The sequence below is a fragment of the Schistocerca nitens genome, chromosome 11 (genome assembly GCF_023898315.1).
Source record: "Schistocerca nitens isolate TAMUIC-IGC-003100 chromosome 11, iqSchNite1.1, whole genome shotgun sequence".
Taxonomy (NCBI): Eukaryota; Metazoa; Arthropoda; class Insecta; order Orthoptera; family Acrididae; genus Schistocerca; species Schistocerca nitens.
In genome coordinates this window covers 123,889,078-123,905,491 of record NC_064624.1, presented here as the reverse complement: position 1 = coordinate 123,905,491, position 16,414 = coordinate 123,889,078, and the positions used below count along the sequence as shown (strand labels likewise).

The 16,414-nt window shown below is 38.5% G+C and overlaps 1 long non-coding RNA gene across 1 annotated transcript in view; it reads right to left on the bottom strand.

The window, feature by feature from the left end:
- Positions 1 to 438: 438 nt before the first annotated feature.
- LOC126213430 (uncharacterized) overlaps positions 439 to 16,414 on the bottom strand; it is a 363,820-nt gene continuing 347,844 nt past the window's right edge. The window contains exon 3 of the long non-coding RNA XR_007541165.1: positions 439 to 1,055. This is a non-coding gene — a long non-coding RNA (uncharacterized LOC126213430). The remainder of the gene's footprint in view (positions 1,056 to 16,414) is intronic.

Here is a 16,414-nt window from a genome sequence, read left to right as displayed (position 1 = left end):
ACAAGAATAAATTTTCCAAATAAGTTCTGATCTTGATGCACAAGAATGTAAATAAAACTCTCATTCAACAAGTCAGTCCCCCCACTTGATCACATCCACAGAGGTTTGCTGCAAACGGGTAATTATTTGCAGTAGCCTGTGAATAAATGCACTCTGCTTGATTATATGAATGAACACTGCCTAGAAGTGTATGGATGCTCCCCTATTTCTCTCTCCCATAAGCTAATATTAGCGTACAGATAGTGGGACAGGTGCAGATTACAATTCCATAGTCCTGAAGCAAATTACATTCCAACATAAAATTTATTCATCTAATGATTTCCATAACTCTTTAATTAATATTAGGTTTACATCCCTTTTCTCCTTGACACAATTTTTCTGATTTCTGCTCCCAAAAATTTAGCAAAAATATCTGTTTCATCATCAACTTCTTGCAGTGTATTAGTGATTGACTCAATTGCAGAACCATATTCATCATTCTGCTCCCTTTTCTTCATTGTGGAGTACCTAGGAGTGGAAGTTTGAAGATCTGCTGACTGAAGAATTGTGTGTGTAGTTGCTGGGTTTTCATTAACTATAAATATAAAGGGTAGCCAACCAAGGACTCCCTGGTTTATAATTAACTAACACAGAAAAGAAAAGAATTGAATGAATGGTAGATTAATTTTGAACACAAAGAATTTTGTACAGAAGTTTAGTATAATACTTAGAAAAACTGCTAATGGCACTGTACAATTTACGCTTTTATCAGCATGCATACATAAATTTTATCTTTTGCAAACAGCCTTTGCAATCACATCATAATCTTTTCAAAATGCTCACTGCTCATCATTTTTATCACATCTTAATGTGTACGGAAATGGATTCAGTTGCAATGCAGATCAACAGTTCACATTCATCCAGTGTGGTGGGATGGTCCCAGTTGATGATGTATTTCAACGTGCCCCAGAAAAGTAGTCCCAAAAGTCAGACTGAGTGAATATGGAGGCTTTCCATGCCTGTGTCCATAAAAATGGGATAATGCACACAACAACCCTATTCTCGAAGTGGAACACCTGTTTGGTGGGATGTGATCAGGCCCCATTTTGCATGAATCACTCAGTGCACATTGAGGCTCTAAAGCTTATTGTTTGATGACAAACTTTTCAAAAATTATAAAGTAATGTTTACTAGCTACTGATTCTTGCATGACGTAAGGGCCGATTGTATGCCTGCTGCATATCACAAGTCTAAACTATAGCTTTAGGAGAATGCAATGGTTTTTGTTCATACAAACGCGGCTTTTCGGTACCCCAAAACTGACAGTTTTCTTATTCTCCAACACATTCAGATGGATGTATCCTTAACCAGAAAACCAGATGCAGCCAGCACCAAATCCTTCAGTTATTGTGAGAATTCAGTCTGCAGTAAGCCCTTTATTTCGCAGTGGTTACGGATATGACCAGGTGGCTGTGGATTTTCAATAGGAACATGTGTGGACCTTTTCTCAGTAGTATATGCATGCTTGAACACTTCAAACCAGCCTCTATAGAAATTCTTTGGACAAATTTCCTCATATTCCGCTGAATACTTTCAGAAAGTGTGCTGACATCTTCAAGAGTAACTACAGCTGCCACCGGCCCAACATTTACATGCTGCCTGTCCATTTGAATTTGATGAACTGATTTGTGGAACTGATTGCTCTGAACTTTGGAGTGTTATTTATAAGTACATTGTTTTGCTATGACAGTTCCATGTTTTGTAACTATTATTTCAAAGCTTCTGTATACAGTTCTTACTGCTTTCGTAGTAAACATAATGTCTATTCTATTATTTTCATGTTATTTAATTCTAATGTTAGGAAGTCCTTTGTTGGACACCTTGTATTACTACTATTGCTATGCAAACTCTCCACATAATTTGCTACAGACTGCACTTCCAGTTTAGAATAGGTTGGCACTTCATTCCTATCTTCTACCTGAAACATAAAACAAAGATTTTGATAAAGCATACAGGCCTGACTTTGGGAGGTGTATACTCAAATTATTCACTTAAAATTGCAATGGACAGAAAATAAAACCATACAACAGTAAACTTCAGCTAGTCAAAGCTGACTATTTGGTTAATCACAACTGTTAGTACATTACAACAATAGTACCGCAAGCAATAAGTGGAAAATGGGCATAGACACTGTGGTGTCACCGCCAGACACCACACTTGCTAGGTGGTAGCCTTTAAATCGGCCGCGGTCCATTAGTATATGTCGGACCCGCGTGTCGCCACTGTCAGTGATCGCAGACCGAGCGCCGCCACACGGCAGGTCTAGAGAGACTTACTAGCACTCGCCCGAGTTGTACAGCCAACGTTCATAGCAGTGGTTCACTGACAAATCACGCTCTCATTTGCCGAGACGATAGTTAGCATAGCCTTCAGCTACGTCATTTGCTACGACCTAGCAAGGCGTCATTACCAGTTATATTGAACTTACTATACTTTTGTATCATCAAGAGCGATGTACTCCAATTATGGATTAAAGTTAAGTATTACATCAACTACGTACTTTATTTGCTACTAAAAATTCTCAAGACATTGTCCTGTTCCAGACCTCATGCCAGTCTGCGTGTAATTAAACGCGTGCATTTCGGCCTCCTCTAGCAACACTTCTGCCAATACTTCAGACACATTTATGCTATCTGAAACGTTTCAAAACAATTAAAGAGAACTGAAATAAGGCCCCTACATAAACACCAGTTTGCTGTATTAGTGAAGCACGACTGAGCAGTAGCCTTTACTACCTAGCTGCTGATGCATAATATGACACACACTCATTTCTAAAACTTCCTGGCATATCAAAACTGTGTGACCGACCGAGACTTGAACTCGGGACCTTTGCCTTTCATGGGCAAGTTTCACATCAGTACACACTCCATTGTAGAGTGAAAATCTCATTCTGGAAACATCCCCAGGCTGTGGCTAAGCCATGTCTTCACAGTGTCCCTTCTTCCAGGAGTGCTAGTTCTGCAAGGTTCGCAGGAGAGCTTCTGTGAAGTTTGGCAGGTAGGAGATGAGGTACTGGCAGAACTAAAGCTGTGAGGACGAGGCGTAAGTCGTCCTTCGGTAGCTCATTTGGCGGAGCACTTGCCTGCGAAAGGCAAAGGTCCCGAGTTTGAATCTCGGCCTGGCACAGAGTTTTAATCTGTCAGGAAGTTTCGTATCAGTGCACACTCCACTGCAGAGTGAAAATCTCATATTGCACATCTAGATGTAAAAAACTGTTGTGCTGAACATCAAGTTTTCCTTGGCTAGTCAAAGATGGTTTTGACAAATGTGAACTGGTACAGTTTGTGCAGGTGCACTTCACAACTGACTGTGTGAAACTACTTGATAAGTTTTTATTCCCATTCACATGTTTGCACTTGTAGGCCTAACACTTAACTCCTGAATAATATCCATACAAAATTTTAATGATGTATTCAATGTAAAGGAAATGTGCAAACAAACACACACACACACACACACACACACACACACACACACACACACACTCTCTCTCTCTCTCTCTCTCTCTCTCTCTCTCTCTCTCTCTCTCTCTCTCTCTCTCTCTCTCTCCAGTTTTCTCAGCTTCAATCCATATAGCAACAGTTACACATGCAAACAGAAATCTAACCTGAAAATTGTGGACAAGTGCCATGAATGTCAATGGAGTTGTTTTAGCTTTTTGTGAACATAGTGCTCAACCAAATATTCCATCCTACATACTGCATCATTAACAGACAAATCTAAGAACTTTGGATGCCTTCTCTTTTCTTGTTGATATGAATGTTGAACACATTTTGCTCATTTAAAAATTCTACACGACACTCCTTTGGACTGCATAGCTGTGGTTGAAAGATTTTCACCTTTCAAAACACCCCAGTTACAATCTACCTTGGAGAGTTTTTACAATAGTTTGCATGTTGTACAAACATTCCTTTCCTTTCATCACATCTGTCAAAACATGTAATTCGTCTCGTATCTTAAGTGGCCTTGATTCTCTTTCTAGCACTACCAAAAGAAGAGATGACCTGTCAGTAACTTAGTTGGCGTTCTTCCATCTCATTTGTCCACATTCCAATGTGTGTTTAGAACATCTGACATGCTCAGTATTGGTCTGCACGTTTGGAAGTACTCCTCGACATGCTTTTTCCTCACTCTGATATCAGAAACTCAGCTCAGCCAATGTTGACATCCAAATTCCTGCTCTGTGTGACAGTAGTTTAAGTATGCATTCTCTCCCACTCAAATTTGCAGATTGTCCTTTGGTAACTCTTCACCTTAATAACAACTATTATGCATCTGTTTGTCATACAAATGCTTATCAAGCATTCTAAATTAATACTGAAGAAATCTTTTCCCCTTTTCTTTGTTATAAATTTTCACACCCCATATACTGTACATGTATAACAAAATACACCACTATTACAGAGCGGCATATTATGTCATGGCATTGAATTTTATAAAGAATTACATAAAACAAGTAAACAAATGGATGTAAACAGTTTCAAATTGATTGTGAAGGATTACTGGTCAAGCACAGCTTCACTTGAGTATGTAGGAACACAGAACTGTAGTGCCAGTTTGGATTGCATTAGTAGAGTGTACAAATAAACAAAATATTGTGTAGTATCATTTCTTGCTAAGAATGACTTGTAAAAGTTCAAGAAATGTTTATAGTACTTAAGAAATGGACCAATATATTTTTATACTGTGCAGTTATAGATACACAGCACCAATAAATAAATAAATTAATTAATGGTCCTACAACACACAATATACCCTTTGCTTTTTTTATTATTATATATATTTTTTAATTGCAAGCTCTCTAACAATGTACACAGGCAGTAATTTCAGTTTAATGTAGTCTCACAGTGGGAGCAGCTTGGAATTTTTCACTTTTTAAATCATTAGCAGAGATGAAGCAAGCAATAATAGAAAAAGAAGTAAAAAGAATTGCAAATACTGATGTTTGACCCTAAGGCCTTTTGCACCTGTAATCTGTTGCTTACTCTCCAAGCTTGCAACACTCACACAAACAAAAACAAAAATAGTTATTCATAAGGTAAAGAGCATTACACATTCATTCATTCATTTCTCATGTTCCCTAGACCCCACCAATGAGAGCCCTCAGGGATGTGGAATGAAAGATGGTGTACATTAATATGAGACAAACAAAGCATAGAAATTCCATCTCTGTTACATATTGAGAACTATCACTCCACTGCTCAATGCTATTCCACTTTATGTCATTTACATACTTAGTTATATTACATGACTGGTGTTTATCCACTATTAGTAGTGTAGTATTCACTTAATTACTGTTCTCTCTTTCAAAGAAAATATTTTTACATCTATAAATACTGAGCCCTGTTTAACGTGCATTGTTACTTGTTATAGAGTTTCATAAGAAACACTATTATCTACCATGCACATAACAGAAATTTAGGTCCCCTAATTATGAAAGCCCAGATAATTTGTAGAAAGAGTGAGTAATGAGATGTGTTTTTAATTATTTTTTGAATTGGTAGGGATCCCAAATTTTGGGCTTTATGTTAGATGGCAGCCTGCTGAGTATCTTATCACCAGCATACATAGCTCTATTCTCCACCCTGGACAACAATGCAATGTCTGGTTGAGAATTATTTTCATGTCTTGTATTCTTAATGTGAATATCACAGCTCCGTTGAACCTGATTTTATTTATCAACAACGAAAAATGTTAAGAAGTAAATGTGTAAGAATTTCAAGCTCCTTAGAAATACCTGTCTAAGATATACAGTTATCTGCTTTACACAATATTCGTACTGGTCGGTTCTGCTGAACTTTATTTACTTTAGGTGCACTGCCACAGAAGAAATCCCATAAGGCAGCAGGGTCAGAAATCATGCAAAATAAACCAATGCTCTTGCCTTAAGATCAACACAATAGGAGATCCATCTACTGGCATAGCATATTCAAACAGAGCTTCTTCATTAATTTATGTATGTTTTGGCACCATTTTAACTTACTATCCATCAGGACCCAAAGGATTTTCAGTGTAAGACCATTAATGTCTACTTGTGTTGTTAAAAAGTAATTATTGTTAGCTCGAAATTCCATAATATGAGTTTGTGTGAGGTTAGGACTTAAACCGTTAGCCGCGAAACACTTGTATGCATATTAAGCTCTCATCTGAGATATGACTGCCAGGACTGAGTTTGGACTCTCAGTTAGTATGCTTGTGTCATCAGCAAATATTACAGTTTTTGAACTGACCCTTATAGTCAACGGAAGATCATTTACGTAGATTACAAAAAAGAGTGGGTCACGTAACGATCCTTGCGACAATCCACTTGTTATGTTCATCCATTCTGAAGTTATTTTCATGCCTGGGGCAGAGCCTATTAGTGCGACTCTCAACTTACCGTTAAGGAGGTAAGATTGCCTCTGTGTAAGAGGGATGCTGTTAATGCCATTTAATATTTTAGTTTGATTGTTGAGTTTTACAAGATGGCAATGATTGGACTAGGTGTAAACTGCTCCGATAAAAGTTAAGTAAAATGTGGTAAGAATTGTAATGCACATTACAAAAATTTAGGAAAGGTATCCAGGGCAATAGTTGTAATAGGCAATAGGTTTCACAAAAACTGTTGCAGAACAAATATTATATTGGGAACGGTGGCCTACTCGTAATTGTATGCTGCTTGTGTAACAAAAACATGAAAAAAAGAACACCATTATTATCAGAGACAAGGCCTCAATAATTCGAGTGCTGCAAAAATGATGAAGTGTCACAAATGAAATGCAAAATAGTTTAAAAGTGGGCAAAAGTAATAGTTTTGAAACATTTAGCTCATGTGTAACAGAGAAATACTCTACATTGAAAAAAATAAAAAGTACAATTTAGAAAGAAATTGCCTACCAATAGTAGCTGAGGAACGATACTTTACGCATATCCGAAATGAATCCAATAAAAAGTTTGTACTTGGGAATGTAGAAGATAGCTCCAATGTGTTAAAAGACTCGTGTAAAAGTGAGCCTTCAAAAACAAATACACAATCTGCAAAGAACAATTCTGCAGTCACCCAAAAATGAATACATCAAGTGAAAATATTCAAGTCAAAATATTCAGAGACAATCATGCAATGTTTCAAACTTTGTATCAAAGTCTGCTAAAGAGACATCAGGTGTTGTTAAGCATGGGGTAAAATTCAGAAATGTGATAAGTACTGTAGAAAAAGAATGTGTCAATTCTGTTGTAAACCTTCTTGATGACAACAGTTATGAAAAGGCTAGTTTTGCAATGCACAGGCAATAACTGATTGGATCTAGTAAGAACAGAATCATATCAGATATAAACAAAGCTGTTGATGAAATAGTGTGCTAGAGCAGCTGTAAAAACAAACAAGCCATTATCTTAAATGCTCAAATGCAGAGAAACTAGAGAAATGGGCTACTTTTCCAAACTTTATCTGGCCCAATATTAACACGCAGAGCAAGTATTCGACACACCTTTACCTTGCAACCAAACTACAGGATCTTCCATTTATCTGATCATTGCACACATGGTGCAGTAGACGGTGAGCAACAGCGAGGAGGACTTGTGCAACATAAACGAAAGTAGGTGGGCTTGTTGCTACATCAGAAAGATGATGTCTGTTCAGATTTTGGGACAGTCACATAGGAGTGATGCCAGTAGCACCAGCTTGCTTTAAATACACGCTATAATGGTCCTGAGCATTAATTACCTTTGAGATTGAACATGGTGAAATGATGTTAGTCAAGAATGCCTTTAAGGTGACAAAGATGCCACCATCGACACCTCACTGTGTCTGAACAAGGTCATTTAATAGGGTTATGGGGAGCTAGATGGTATTCTACATTGTTGCAGAAAGACTTGACAGGAATGCAGCCACTGTACATTATTGCTGGCAGCAGTGGCCACGAGAACGTACAGTCGCAAGAAGATGGGCTCCTGATGGACACACAGTACTACCGAGAGGGGAGACCGTCACGTTTGGCATATGGCTCTAGAGCAGGGCTTCACAACATACGTGCTCGCGGAGCAAGCTGTGAGCAGCAAGGCGCGAGCACGGAGCAGCGCGAGCACGCTACCCCCACTACCGGACCAGAGCGGAGAGTGGGGAGAGTCACGTGGGGTACACAACAGCTGCCGCCAGTCGATGTAAATCCGCGGCCACCTGCAGGGATATCACTCACGAATTATTACTGCGAGAAATGAAACAAATAAAGGAGAATGTACACGTGCCACATAATTTTATTAGCTTAGTGTATGCCTCTACCATCTGTAGACACTGAAACTAAAGAATTCCACGACAATCCTATATTTTCAACACTTTCTTCACACTACTTAACATCTGTCAGACAGGGGGAAGCAAATTATTAAATTATTATTTGTGGGGACTTCAATGTAGATTCTCTGAAAGAGGGTAATAGGAAAAATGACCTTGAAGTATTACTCGGTTCTTTCAATTTGACACCCGTTATTGATTTTCCTACTCGGGTGGTAAAGGATAGCAGCTCACTGATAGATAACTTCTTTATAGACCAAGATAAGTTTAACCAGATAAATGCTCAACCTGTTGAGAATGGTCTTTCTGATCATGGTGCACAGCTAGTTACAATATATGACATAGCTCCATTCAGCAATACTAAACAGTCCTCCAAAGTGGTACGTTCAGTCAACGATTTAACAATTGCAAATTTCAGGGAAAGCCTACAGCAGTTAGACTGGGATGAGGTGTACCGTGAACCTGATGCCAATTTAAAATATAATTTATTTCATGACATTTTTGTAAATGCATTTGAAAACTGCTTCCCCAAGAAAATAGTTAAATATACTCGTAAGAAACCTTGTAAGAAACCATGGCTTACTAAGGGTATAAAAATATCTTGTAACCGCAAAAGGGAAATGTATCTGACAGCAAGAAAGAGTAGTGACCCAGAAACTATCAAAAATTATAAAAACTACTGTGTTATATTAAGAAAAGTTATTAAAAAATCCAGGAGTATGTGTATCATGTCTGAAATCAGCAACTCTGATAATAAAATTAAAACAATTTGGAATATTATTAAAAGAGAAACAGGTCAACCAAGAGCAGAGGAAGACAGTATTACCATCAAATTGAATGAAAACTTTACGAACAAAAAGTCAGAAGTTGAAAATATTTTTAATAATCATTTTCTAAATGTTGTGGATATAGTAGGATCCAGGTGTTCATTAGAAGATGCTAGGCTGTTAATGGAAGAGGCCATACCTATGCAATTTGATACAATTGAAATCTCACCCACTTCTCCCTTTGAAATTAGGAAAATAATAAACTTGCTTAAAAGCAAAAACTCACATGGAATTGATGGCATTTCCAGCAAAATACTAAAAGCTTGTTCTCAACAGATAAGTAAGATTCTCAGTCACCTGTGTAATAGCTCTCTGGAACAGGGCATTTTCCCTGATAGACTGAAATATGCTATTGTTATACCTTTGCATAAAAAGGGGGATAGATCTGATGTCAACAATTACCGTCCAATCTCCCTTCTAACAGCTTTATCCAAAATTTTTGAGAAAGTAATGTATTCAAGAGTAGCTTCACATATCTGTAAAAATGAAGTACTAACAAAATGTCAGTTTGGTTTTCAGAAAGGTTTTTCAACAGAAAATGCCATATATGCTTTCACCAGTAAAATTTTGAATGATCTGAATAACCGAACACCACCCATTGGGATTTTTTGTGATCTCTCAAAGGCTTTTGATTGTGTAAATCATGAAATTCTGCTAGACAAGCTCAAGTATTGTGGCATGAGTGGGACAGTGCACAAATGGTTTAATTCGTACCTAACTGGAAGAGTGCAGAAAGTTGAAATAAGTAGTTCTCGTAACATGCAAAGATCAGCACATTCCTCAAACTGGGGAACTATCAAGAATGGGGTTCCACAAGGGTCAGTCTTGGGTCCTTTGTTGTTCTTATTATATATTAATGACTTGCCATTCTATATTCATGAAGAGGCAGAGTTAGTTCTCTTTGCTGATGATACAAGTATAGTAATCACACCTGACAAACAAGAATTAACTGATGAAATTGTCAATACTGTCTTTCAGAAAATTACTAAGTGGTTCCTTGTAAATGGACTCTCACTGAATTTTGATAAGACACAGTACATACAGTTCCGTACAGTGAACGGTATGACGCCATTAATAAATATAGACCTTAATCAGAAGCATATAGCTAAGGTAGAATATTCCAAATTTTTAGGTGTGTCCATTGATGAGAGATTAAATTGGAAGAAACACATTGATGATCTGCTGAAACGTTTGAGTTCAGCTACTTATGCAATAAGGGTCATTGCAAATTTTGGTGATAAACATCTTAGTAAATTAGCTTACTATGCCTATTTTCACTCATTTCTTTCATATGGCATCATATTTTGGGGTAATTCATCACTGAGGAATAAAGTATTTATTGCACAAAAGCGTGTAATCAGAATAATAGCTGGAGTCCACCCAAGATCATCCTGCAGACATTTATTTAAGGATCTAGGGATATTCACAGTAGCTTCTCAGTATATATACTCTCTTATGAAATTTATTATTAACAACCAAACCCAATTCAAAAGTAATAGCAGTGTGCATAACTACAATACTAGGAGAAAGGATGATCTTCACTATTCAAGATTAAATCTAACTTTGGCACAGAAAGGGGTGAATTATACTGGCACTAAAGTCTTTGGTCACTTACCAAATAGTATCAAAAGTCTGACAGATAACCAACAAGTATTTAAGAAGAAATTAAAAGAATTTCTGAATGACAACTCCTTCTACTCCATAGAGGAATTTTTAGATATAAATTAAGAAAAAAAAGAAAAAAATATTAAAAAAATAAAAATAAAAAATAAAGAAAAACAAAAAACACAAAAAAAAATAAAGTTGTTATATTAACTTAAGTATGTTGTTAAATTAACCTAATTATGTCATGTATTGGAAAATTCGACTCGTTCCACATCATTACGAAATATCGTATTCATGATCCATGGAACTAGTATTAATCTAATCTAATCTAATCATATCACCTCCGGTTGTAGTGTTCTTCATGGCTACTACATCGAGGAGCTCCTCCCTCACCTGAAGATCTCTGTTAACACCTCTAATAAATATGGCAAGCTGCGCCGTTCCAGTGATATCAACACTTTCATCCAGAGCTAGAGAATACGCCATAAAATCTCAACAGATATTTGCAAGCTGGCTCTGGACGTCGTCTGCCATGTCCTGTATACGACGCATAATGGTCATGTTAGATAATGGCACAATCCGAAATTGTTCTACTTGAGATGGGCACAAATGTTCCGCTGCAACTACCAAACATTCTTTTATTAAATCGCCATCAGTTAAGGGGCGCAGGGATTTTGCTAAAAGCAAAGCAATTTTGTAATCCACTCTGAGAGCTGCCTCAGTTGATTTTTCTTCGTCGTCCAGATCTTCTTCGGATAGCTTCCTTTTATGTTTAATAACTTCCTGTGCACGATCTGGTCAATCACATTTTCCACGTCCGTAGTCTTTCACGTGGAACAACATATAATGTCGCTGCAAATTAAATTTCGTAAAAGAATTCAGCGTTTTGTGACATACTAAACATTTTGCAACACCATCCTTTTCAGTAAACAGATACAATTCCTCCCAATGGAAGTTGAACTGCGAAAGCATGGTTAGGGTTACACAACGGCGACTTCACATGATTCTTAACCAGCGAAGTGACTGTTAAGAGCTGATCGTAGTACTTTAAACGTTACACAGTCGGCGCGAATTCAATAGGCACGCTGCGGCCCTATTCAAACGTGCGCGCGCATTTCCCCTCCCTCCCCTCCCACCGTACTCCGCGACCTTGCAGCTGCTCGCGAGCACGTGCCTGAGCAGACGCGAGTACTTGTGCTCAAAACCGGCCAGTTGTTAAGCCCTGCTCTAGAGCATTGTATTGCATTTGCAATAGCAATATGAGCAGCAGTCGGCACCACAGTGACACAGTGAATTGTTACAAATCAGTTACTTTGAGGACATCTCCGAGCCACACGTCCTGTAGCACGGTTTCCACTGATCCCAAACTGACATCAATTATGACTGCAGTGGTGTAAAGTGAGAGGGCAGGGTTGAGGTATGTTGTATCTTCTGATGAAAGCTGACTCTGCCTCAGTGCCGTGACAGCTGTGTGTCGGTTATGAGGAGGGCAGTTGAGGGCCTGTCTGTGTATTAGACACACTGGACCTACACTTGGAGTCTGGGGTGTGATTTTCTATGACAGCATGAGTGCTCTCCTGTTTAACCCATGCACCCTAACTGCAACTCTGTATGTCAGTTTTGTGATTCAATCTGTTATGCTGCCATTCGTGAACAGAATTCCAGGGTTTTTCCCAACAGCATAATGCTCACCCACATATCGCTGTTGTAACCGAACGTGCTCTACACAGTGTCAATGCGTTACCTGAGTCAGCCTGATAACCAGATATGACTCCAATTGAGCACAAGTGGGACATCACTGGATGACAACTCGAGCCTCATCCACAAACAGTATTGTGGTGTCAGGCATAAAACTCCGTCCCACAACTTGACATCCACCACCAGTAAAACAAAGTGCATACACGTTTGCATGCTTTCAATCAAAGTTCTGGTGGTTACACCACTTATTAATTCACCAGCATTTCATATTTGCAATGGAATCTCACACTTACGTAACCTGTAACCTTACAACATTACCTACTTAAAATATTATCTAGCCAAATCTATTCCTACAATTTTTAATTACTCTACATTAATTATTTTTGGTGTTGTGATTTTTTTCTCGCCAGTGTATATGTAAATAAATTTTGTACTCACCTACGTCATGCACTGAGATGCTGGAACTACCTGCCATTTTTTTTCCACGCATTCCTCACATCTACTGAAGAAATTATTTGTCACACAATGTACTTCTCTTTGAGAAAGTGAATGAACTGACTCATGGATATTATCCTTGAGTTCCTGTAATGTGTGTGGATTTGTTGTGCTACTTTGGCCTTTAGTGCTCCCTACAAATAAAAAGGTCATAGGTTTAAATTGGGACTTCAACTGTGCCAGATATTGTTGTTTAAATACTTTGTGAATTGTATGCAAAGAAAAATTTGCCAGATGAGCCTCTACTGGACCTTGTTGAAAAAATACAATGCTTCATTCTCTTTAACCCTATTCATTAAAATTGGTTACAAAAGTCTTGCACATTCCTTTCACTGTTAACTGTGTCATTAAAATTATTGGGCCCATTATTCTGTCACCTCTTACTACGCACCACACTATTTTCTGGCCATGAATGGGTTCCTCATGTAGCAGAATAGGTCTGACAGTGTTCCAACATTGACAGTTTTGAGAATTAACATACTCGCATAAATTGAATCGTACCTCATCTGAAAACAGAATGGGGTATCAACCCAATTCACTGTCAGGCACATGTTTCAAAACCCACTTGCAAATATTAACATGGACAGCCTGATCACCATGTTTAAATTCTTCCACTACTGTTTCTTTATATGACTTTAGCCCATATAACTTAGTAGTTCTTTGTACACAGGTACATGAAATTTGTGTTCAATGTGAAAGATGTCCAAAAGACTTTTTAAGGGTATTGTCCAAGTGATATGCAATGTCATCAAGATGAGATTCTGCACTTCTTGTCATGAGCACTTCCCATTTCTGAAATGTTTTCACTAACTTGTGAGTTGCATCATAACTTGGAATTCAAGCATTTAAAAAATTCTGGACAACATGAGTGGGCTCTGGACGCACATACAAATTATAAATGATCACTCATGGTGCACTGGAGTGTTTCGGCATAGCCATTGTTGCATTTGCAGATTCACTGTTAGACTCATGATGTTTGTTTTACTGCTCAAATGGCACTGGCTGGAAAGGCACTTACTGTGGCACTAACAGGCAGAGACAGGACGCATTCGACAGGCCTGCATGGCTCCAGTGGCCGGCAAAGTCAGCCATGTGTGTGCGGTCATTAGATAAATGGAACTCCTTGTTGTTTTAAAAATGCTTTACCTGATAGTGTATGGAGTCGTAATTTTATTATGTATTTGATGATTGAAGGTAGGTTGTAAAGAATGACTAACAAGCTTTATGATATGGAAATTCATTTACAAACTATGAAACTATCAGTAAAGGTAATATGTCTAAATGAACAGTTACTTAAAATTAAAAATATCCACTTCCTCAATAAACTTACAGGCTATGAACTGGCTACCAGTTCATGGGTATGGAATCTCTTGCGTACTAGTTCAGTCCTCAGTAGACTATGAAATCAGAGAGAATTTTAGCCATCTAAGTGGAGGAATTACATTTGAAAGTAGTTGCACGGAAGTGACAAACATATAATATATTAATTGTCAGTATGTATCACATCCCTGGGTACCACACAAGCTAGGTATTCTTAGAGAAATTTGAAACATTGTTATATAAATAAAAAACTGGAAAATTGTGTGTCAAACTAGTTATATTTGCTGACTTCAACACAGATGCAAGTGCTGATGGCAAATTTATTTCACATATTAAAAAGCATATAGACACTAATGGGCTAAATCTAAATTTTCACCAGTACGCAAGTGTTAGAGTAACTGCTTCAACATTTACTGATAATATTGTAAGCAGTTATAATTGCAATGTGAAAGGAAAGAAGTTCTACATGTAGGAGTATCAGACCATGCAGAGCTATTTGTATCACTATCAAAACTAAATTCAGACTGCACAAGAAAATTATGTAGGAACTTCAGCCAAGAAAATGTGGAAGTAATTACAAAACTAAGATCAGCATATGCTCGATCAGGAAGCACATTTCTACACATAACATTTACAATAACTTCTCAACTGAATAAATGAGAATATTCTATTATAAACGGATACTTGACCATATACTGGATAAATATGCACACAGTTGAACTATTCCTAATGGGAAGGACCCATGGTATACAGGTACAGTAGAGAAACTTCTAAAGAAACAGAGATTGCTGCATAATAGGTGTAAAACAAAGCAAATGATCATAGATAGACAAGTGCCAAATTAAACACGTTTGGCCTTGAAGAGAGCAATGTGTGAAGCCTTAAGTAACTACTACAGCAGAATGTTGTAAAATGTTCTTTCAGAAAACCCAAAGAAATTCTGGTCATACGTAAAGAATGTTAGTGTCACCATACTTAGGGTACAGAAACTAGCAACTGAGACAGAAACAAAACTGAGGGTAACAAAGCAAAAACTAAAATTCTGAACTCTGTTTTCAAATGTTCCTTTACAAAGGAAAACCCAGGAGAATTGCACCAGTTTAATACTCATACTGTTGAAAAGACGAATGAGGTATGTACTAGCGTCCTGTCTGGGGGACACCACCTTGATGAAGCACTGTCCGTGCGGATGGAGAGGCTTAACTATCTGCATGAAGCTGAGGGCTATGCCGAAGGTTGAGGACCTACTGCTGGAAAGGCCTCAGCCAATGGATCAGACTAAGAGTGTCCCAATACGTCCCACCTTCCCTATCCATACCTAGTACTACCCAACTCCCTGACCCAACCCAAGGTGTGATGTGATCCGTGCCAAGGGGTGCATGGCACATGGGAAGATGTGTTGCGAAAGTAGCCTCAGGGATACCGGGCGACCTCCCTGAGTAAGTAGCCTTACACCGCAGGGGGTATACGTGGTGTGGTCCTTGTAGATCCCCAAATCTCGTGGGACCAATATGGACATGATTAAAGAAAACATAGAAAAACAAACTGAGGAGCAAACTGAGACCTGAGATATCCATACATCGGGTTCAGTACCGATGGAAGGCATTCCCATTATTGAATCATGGTCTAGACCTGAGCCAGAAATAGGAACTGTAACAGAGAAGCTAGACCAGATCAAAGGCTTGTCTGGGGCTCAGAGGAGGAAACTACTCAGGGAACAGAGGAAAAAGGAAGGAAGAGAATGGCTTCCTAAAGACAAGTGGAGGGAATTAAAGAGACTTGAACCTAAGACACCCAGGAAAAAACTGTCTCAGGTTAAAGGTGAAAAGAAGACCCCCACTATGTCAAAGACAGGTAGCCAGTGGATAAGGAGGAATCAAGGACTCCCTCCTTCCTGGATAAGAGAGTCCAGAAAAAACCGAGGCAAGAAATAGGGAAACAGACCTATAGTACTGCACTCTTGCTTTTTAGGGTGGCAGTTATCCAGGAAGGCTATCCACTGGTGGCCATCACTTCACAGCAGGAGGAATTGGTACAGATGGCCCTCTTTGAAAAGACTGGGCCGGGGGTGTGGGCAGGGGGGGGGGGGGGTTGTGCTGGCCCAAGACCCAATTTCAGGAGGGTCTATCTAGATCATGGTGCCCTCATTTTTGTCTGTGAGGGG